We start from the raw sequence: 8,813 nt of genomic DNA, 5'->3' as shown, positions 1-8,813 counted from the left end.
ATAGCATTAAATATAATCACTGTGAGGTACCTAATAAAGTAATTGAATTGTCTCCAAAACACAAAATTTTTTATCCAGCTGAGTCAACTATAAATGCTTATACACGTGTTGACATATACTTTTTGTCTGAAAATGTTTATATGTAGCATTTAATTCTGATTACACCCAAAAACGGTTATAAACCTTGAAGTCTAACATATATTTCATCGATTTCTTTCTTCATTTCTTTTTCTTTTTATTTTGTATTTGTACACTTCATCCTTTGGGGCTCCCACAGGCTCGAACAAGCTTCAGTAACATAAATCAGCAGTGTACCATTTACTGTTTATAACGCTATGCGACTTTTTTTTTTATCTTCTATTTCTATTTTGAATGTGCATTATATGGAAAGGGAAAAAAATACTTGTACACTTTGTCTCTTTGGAAGGATAAGACTATGTACCAATATATGATATATATCGGGGGGAAGCGCCACTTCACACAAGCCGGCCTTGCTTACGAATATGATAACTCCAAAGCTAATTATTTTAATTAGCTTTGGAGGAGTCAGGAATATTTGAGTAAATTTTGATATGTACATATTTGACTGTACATTTTGATATTTTTGAATTAAATGATGTCTGCTTTTATTTAAACCGTCATTTGCATTCAATCAAAATCAGTTGTATCTTTTTGTTATGGAAATATTTGATGAAGTGTATTTCAAAGATACTTTTGACACAGATATCCGTGTGATAGAGTTTGATATGGTAAATTTCGAATGACACAAAAAATCTCTAATGATAATGAAAAAAAACTTGTGTATGCGCTTTTAGCAGCTGAAAATAATCAAACAGATTTAAACTTTAAATTTGGCACAAAAATATTTTGCATGATTAATGATTCATTAATTAACTAATTAATTAATTGGCTCATTTGTCTCGAAGAAATTTTTTTGGAAATACAATATTTTCAGTTCAATTAAAATCATACGAAAGGCTTTTCATCGATAATTTTTGAAAGAACCTTCTGCATCACCAGTGATACAAAAAGAACTGTGAACATCACGCAGTGGAATTATAAATTGTATCTCATTCAATGATTAAAAAGAACTTCTTTTATTTATACTTTCTTGAATAAAATAATATTAGATATGCAAAATAAACAAAATTTTACTATAAAATATTAAATTATAATTTGAATTTATTGAAAATTATTTGTCTTTAGTGAAAGAGTTTCATGAAAGTTTCTTTTCCGACTCTTTTTGCTTCTTTCTTCGTCGTCAACCTTCTGGTACACCTACTGAGGTCGTTCTCTTCGATTTTTTACGCCCGTTGTTTATCCTTATATGTTCCTTGTCTTTTATTAAACAATCTTTAACGATAATAACAAAAATAACCCAAGACAGCAAATCTTACAATTAAAGAATCTCTCTCTACATAAAATATTAACGTACGTGGCGCAGAAATCGAACTTATTACTAATTGACGAATGGCAACAGTTAAATATAAATGAAACATCACACGAATTTCAGACTGCTTTATTCATTGAACAATTTTACAGTTGTACTGAATCAAATGCTTCTCTTAGATAATTAATGGAGCGGCAAAATATGTGTTCTGAAGATAGATCGGTGAAGATATGTCACCAAGGAGGACATCTACTCAGGAAAAAAAAGAAGATATAAAAAGAAATCGAGAAATTGGCTTGAAACAAAAAGTTCAATCAAGTGTAAAAGTAGGCTGAACCGTTGCCAGATAAGTAATCGTGGTAAGAATTAAGATTAATATTCTTACCACTTCTTATTATCTATATGATCGCCAAGCACATCAAAATCATACCAATCGTCCAAAAACTCACTAAAAGCCTGCAATCCAAGATGTATCCTGCAATCCAGAAATACTAACAAATGGCTTCTAAAGGGAAAATATGCCATTCAATGAAAGCAGGTCCTCCTTAAAAGTATTTCAACTTCCTTCATATTTATACGGGCACAATCTTCAAATTTTCCAATTGCAACCATAGTTTTTCGCCTCTTAAATAATTCTGATTCGTAAGAGTAATAAATATAAAATTTGAAACAAATCAGTTCAAAATAACTGGAAATATACAAGAAAAAGAATTCAGGAGCTATTTCAATGCGTACAAACGTAGCAAATAAGTCAACGTCGCTCTATTATTACTACTCTTCATTCAAGCTTTCTTTTGTTTTTCAGTAACTTTGTAGTATAGTAACTTTTAACTAAGAAAGATTTTGGCCTTTTTTTAAAATGTCACCATTATAAGCGATAAAACAAACAAATATGAATTTGAAATGCATGCATTGCATTTGCTTATTTAATTACAAATAACTAAAAAAACAGTTTAATAATACTCTTAAGGTATATCGTCTTAAGTAATCGGAAATTTTTGAGAAGTATAGCAATTGACAAAATAGGTTTAATTCAAAAATATTTTGATCAGCTGAAAAATAAAGACAAATGCTCATTTCCTGAAACATTTCTTTATAATTGAAACGTAAATAGAATAGCATATAACTGTTCAAGTTTACATCTAAAGATGTTTTAAATCATTTTAAAGATATTTTTACTTAATCTATTTTTATCAGAAAGAGTATAAAATATGGCTAATAATTTTAATGAAACAGTTTAAAATTTTTGTTTCATTTTTTAAAAAAAGTCTGTTTTGCTAAAGTGAAGTGACACTGTATTATGCACATATAAGGGGTAGCTTTTGTATTTTATTGAATGCTGCTTTATTCATTCATTTATTCAACATCTTAAAATTTCGTAATTTGAATACTTTACAAATCTGTACTCAGAATTTTGTGTCTGCTTTTTCGTTTGTTAAAAGCTTCTCTAGTCATTTCCACAGCTATAATCGGCTTCCAATTGTCCCCAAACAAACTTTAGCCTGAATCTCGGTTTCGCAATTTTCGCGGAACAGAATCTATTATATGTGTTGATTACCCCTCCCCCTCCCGCCAACTTTACATTTATTTCAAAAATAAAAATATATATATCTTAAACTGACGCAATGTCGAAAGACTGCATTATTTTCTGTTCTGTTTTAGAGATTTATTTTTTCCTGAAAAAATCTTTCTGTAAAGTTAAAATGACTCCCAATTAAACTAAAATCATGCAGTTTTGAAATTTTTTTGGTTATTGCTATAAATATTTCACACTTTTTGTCTAAAGCGGATGGAATGTGGAAAAATGATGTTTTAAATTTTGCTTTTTCAAGTAAAACCAAAAATTTTTGGAATTTTTATTCATATATTTTAAACCTATGAACTTAAAATATAGAATATACTTCCATTTAAAAAAAATGCATGATTTTTGTCCTATTTATTCAATATTTGAATATTAAATAAAAATTATTGTCAAATTTTCGTAAGATCTTAAAACTTATTGAAAAACAGGAATTCTCATTTAATATTAGGGAAAGAAAATTTCAGATGCTTGCAATTCATCAATCGTTTCCTCAAAATTACAAAATGTTATATGTAATTGAGCTATTATAATCTAGAGGATTTGGATATGTATTCAAAATTGGGTGTTGGTGTTGCTATTTGAAAAAACTGAATTTTTGTAAATCTAAACGTGAAAATGATCGTTTGAATGAAAAAATATTTCATACACTTAGAGATAATATATTTCTACAGCGACAGGGCTTTACTGTTTCAATGTGCGATAATTAATTTCGGAATAAAGAAAAGTTTTTGTTTACTTTTTTGATGGTATGCACAAAGCGCAAATGTAATAATTGTCAGGAGGTTTTCAGTGTACTACAATAACATATGTATTTCAATAATTTTATTTTAAACGAAATAAAATACACATTTACTATATTTGCGTTTTGATCAAATAAATATGATATAAATATAGCAATAATACTTGTTGAAATATAGTTCAATCTTACACCGAATTTTATAAAAAGACATAAGAGAAAACTCATTTTAGGTTAATGTGGCAATAAAATAGATGCTTTAGTTTCAATTAATAGATTTTATTCAGTTCAGTTGCATAATTTAAAAATCCTGCAATTGAAACTAATTCAAATTTTAGAATTCGAGGTTAGTTAGTTAACGGTTATTATTTTTCGTACATAATTACACATTCATTCAAAAAAAGCAAATTGAAAAAATATATATTGTTATACAATAACCATTACCCTCAAAACATAAAAACATAGAAAAACATGTTAATTATTATTATATTTATTACAACAAAAATTGCTCTCCAAGAAAACCAATTTTTTAATATAAAATTCATAAAATTTAATTTCTTATCTATCCGAATTCAGAAACCCGGGCTGTTTCTCCTCGAGTCAAATTAACAAGTTGGACTAAATCTTCCATTGAAGGCTTTTCAAACATCAAATAAGTGCAACCTTCTAAAGTCAGATGATTTTCAATAACTCATCAGTCATAACCGGTTTTTAAAATACTGACAAGTATGATATTGAAAATTGACAGTTTTTTGTCAAAAATTTAAAGTTTAAAAGTGTTTGCCTTTCTTCTGTTGTGGGCACACATTTGGAGAAATACAGAGAATTTTGAGAAGGTTTTCATAAAGTGTTGATTTGCTGCTCGTAAAACAGGATGACAAATGTAGGGGAAGATGAGGAGGAAGACCAGAGATTGGCCATCTGTGACTTAGGACCAACCGCTTCGAAGAGGATGCCAGTTCGGAGAATTTGCCAATGTTATGGATTAATTATATTAAAGACAGCAGTCGGCCACAACAAATCCTGTCCATACAACCTCTTTTTGTGGTGGTGGGGTAGTCGGCTGTACACAAGAAGAAGATCTTTTTTAACTGCCAAGAGACCTCACCTAAAGCACCTTTACAACCTCTGTCAACAAATTCGACTTTGAAGCATTCGAGAAAGTGTTTTCAGTATTTATAATCGCATGCAAACCTTTCACGGCACATTCGAGGCATGAGAGATCCTCCACTTCGGAACTCAGTTCTGTATTTTCAACTTGTACGGTTGCAGCCATTTTACCATTTGCTTTGTTGATGATGGAATGAAAAACAATTAAATAAACTTGAAAACGCTACAATGGAATCTTCCGATTCCATCTTTTTGGAGATAATTAGAATCTGTTCATTCATGTGCAAATAGCATTGGCAGCATGTTTCACAGTGAAAGCTGAACATGATTTGGAAACTTACTCTCTATTCCTTAATAATAAATTGCTTTTCAATTTCTCACTGTTTAACCTCATCAACGTTAACCTTCTGCTAGGATTGCCATTCTTGTGTGCTTTCTTCAGTTGTAAGAAAAATAAAAATTTTAAAAAAATCCCTAATTTTCTAAAAAAACGATTTTGTCTGTTTTATTTCTTTTCTGACGACGGAATAGAATAAGAGCTATTAACTTTAGCAAATATAGTAAAGGAATTTGTTATTTCCAGTTCCCAAATTTTATATTCCCATACATTTTGCTTCTCTTCCCTCTCGTTTTGCTTTCTTTGTATGGTTTCTCATTCATTTCCCTCTTTTTTTTCCCTATCTTCTTTAATTCGCAGAATTATATGTATGAGATAAAATATATTCTGTTTTAAAATAAAATAATACAATGCGCATGCTCTTTTTTCCTGGAACTACCAGCGACATAACTAAGGAGGGGAAACTGGGCTGTGGCACCGGCGCTGGATTTTGGGGGCGCAGGGCTTCTAGACACAGGCTATTTTTACAGACACTTTGACTCCCCAAATGGTAAAACTAAGGGAGGGTCAGTACCACAACTGTACTTGGACACTGGAAAATAATATTAAATTTTACCCTAATATCAAAGTTGTAAGAAGATAATAAAAAATAATATTAAATACGTCCATTATTTCATTTTTAAAATTTCCTCTCTCTTTCTGCTTATTTATTAGTGAAAAGTGAAAATATTTATGCTGTATTAAACGTGATTTGTAATGGTATTAGCAATAGGGATGGATATCGTACTTGATTTATTATTCGTGATTTATGTGTTATTTGATTTATTTATCACATTTGTTGAAGACGAAAAAAGATCTAAAGCTTTGTTACATACACCTTGGCTTAAGAAATCGTAAATAACGGAAACATTTCCTTCTTTTTTCAAAATCAAGGGTTTACCAGTATTTACAGCAGCTGCAAAATACAGTTTTAATTTTTGGGCTTGCTTTAGGCAGACTAGGACTGGAGACAGAGCTAACATTACAATTCACATTCTCAATACAGATTTAAGAATTATCTCCCACCCCCTACCAGCTATCTCATCATGTCTTTTCTGTTTGTTTAGAACTTAAGATGCCAGGTGAGGTGGTACACTTGTTCCTTTAACATTTTTGCAGTTTTGAGCTCTTCTAGTAGTACATTATAACGATTGTTTCAATATTGTTTTTAAAAAATCTAAGAAAGAACAAAGAGAACGAGTTGTGTATCTAATACTTCATCTTTTGAGTAAACAGTAAAATAAACATTAGAATCGAAACAGAAGGATTTCGCACGAGAATACGACCTAAAAGATTTAGTAATTCTTAAATCTTTTAACTCGTATTCACAGATTGAAGTTCGTGGCACGAATTAAACTATTCGTGAATCAATAATAAAATAATAATCAATTTTAAAATATCAATCTAACTCAATAATAGTAAGTTCCCTATTGTATAAGGATCTATCAAACACAATTCATTCAAATGCAAAGAATTCTAATGTTTTAAAGTTTAAATGATACCTATTTTAATTTGATTCATTTTGAATGCATTATAATGCCATATAATACAAAGAACTAAACACGTCATACCATATACTTTATACTTTTGCACTTGTATACTATATAAATGCAAAAAACTAAATTATCCTGAAAATGGATCAAGTTTTATAATCCCTGGTACATAAACCTGCCCTGATTATATTATAAAGAACGGGCTGCAAATTATACTGGGAACAGAAATACATTGAAATTATTTAATGATGCACCTCGTCACTTCGAGCCATAGTCACATGAAGCTCCATTCCGACGACCTGTGCGTGTTTGGAGACAGGCACATTTTCTCCTCTTACCCCTGTCTTGTGGTTTTCCGGGGTTTTTTGTTCATTTTACCGACAATTTGTGGGAAGCTCCGGACCGTCGTCCACAGGCGGGGGGCAGGGGGGTCCAACAAGGGGCCAGTTGGCAGATTTATGACCAAATCCTTACAGTCACGGGTCGTCGGAACGCGGCTTGAGAAGGATGATATCCCAATATGTGTTCTCTAGAGGCTCTATATTGTTGCCAAGTGTCCAATAACATGAAGTGTTATTTGGTCCTTCGTTCTAGGTGAGGTTGTTCTTCAATTTTACCGTATGGCATCTGGGTAGGTCGGGATATTGCTTGCATCCTATCCCATATATATAAACTAGCTTTTATCCACGACTTCGTACGAGTGGAAATTTTGATGTGTTTGTGTGAGAACTGATGGTCTGAATGTTATTAAACCGTATCATTATGGTGCTATTGAAAACAGAGTCTGATATGATATAATCAAGAAACTTGTAAATCATTAAAAGATCTACGGAAAAATTTCACAATTTATTTTTATTCCAATACTGTTTTGTATACAACATGAAATTACTTATTATTTTCCGTCAGAATATGCAAGTTTTGAGCACTTGAAACACGTGAACAACCAACATATGAGAAGCATGGAGTGCTCAAATGAATGTCTGCCACTTTTAAGGTTTGGCCCTGGGATTTGTTAATCGTCATTGTAAAAGCCAATTCTAAGAGAAATTGCAACCTCTTGAAACAAAATGGCAAGTTGCTTGAAATAATAGGCACGCGGGGAATTAGCTTTTATAATATTACTGCCAAGTTCTATGATACGACGCCTGGTGCCGTTGTACAGTCTGGGTGCATCAAGTTTTCACATCAGCAGAGCTGGAACGCTAATTTAAGTTCCAGCTTATGGGAAGGTCTAAAAGCTTTGATATATAGTCATTTTGGCCACAAAAAAAATAGTTTGTCGCCAAATTTTAGCGAAATGGTCGAATGTGGCGCGTACGGCAGCAATAGCGTTTCCAATCATAAGGTTTCGATGAACTATGCATCATATTAACGGAAATATAGAAAAAAAAAAAATCAATAAATGCAGAAAAATGAAATGCATGCAAAAAAAAAAATTAATCGAAAATAATGAAAATAGGCAGTAGGAATATGTACAGCAGGAAAAAAATCAAGGGAAATAAACAGGAAAGATCGAATTACGGTAACATAAAAAAATGATGCCAATGTAAACCCAAACGCTACCGAAAAATTACCAACCTCGCAAAGCACCAAATGGTTGTATATCAAGCTTAACTCACACAACTAACCTAAAAACAATTTATTTACAGCGTGTACCTGAAATGAAAGAAAACAGCAAACCAATTGTTCAATTGTTTTCCTGATTAGTCTGGACAAAACAAAATCAAGTCCGTATCCGTTAAAAATACAGTTGTCAACAATCAAAACACACTGCGCATGCTTGAATTTTCTATGCCGGTTGGAATAACGCAATACATATTAAATATTTTTAATTTCTTTTATTCAGTTTTATTTTAATTAAAAATTATTTCAGAATGAATCCGAAAGATCAATTAATTAATAATTTTAATTTTAAATGCATCAGACACTAAGAAAATAAACAGAATCGTTTGAAATAATCTTTCGAAAACATGTTAAGCCTAAACTCATTAGCGTGGGATAAAAAAAATCTATAGCCTTACTCATTTGGCGGTGGGGAAATGAAAAGACTTTTGGCGGGAAAGTTAGTTTTAGTTAATAAATAACTTACCACTTATTTAACCGGAATAAATAGTGGCCTATGTCCT

Source organism: Argiope bruennichi, chromosome 4 (assembly GCF_947563725.1).
Source record: "Argiope bruennichi chromosome 4, qqArgBrue1.1, whole genome shotgun sequence".
Lineage (NCBI taxonomy): Eukaryota > Metazoa > Arthropoda > Arachnida > Araneae > Araneidae > Argiope > Argiope bruennichi.
The sequence above is the reverse complement of the archived record's forward strand: the minus strand, read 5'-3'. Positions refer to the sequence as shown.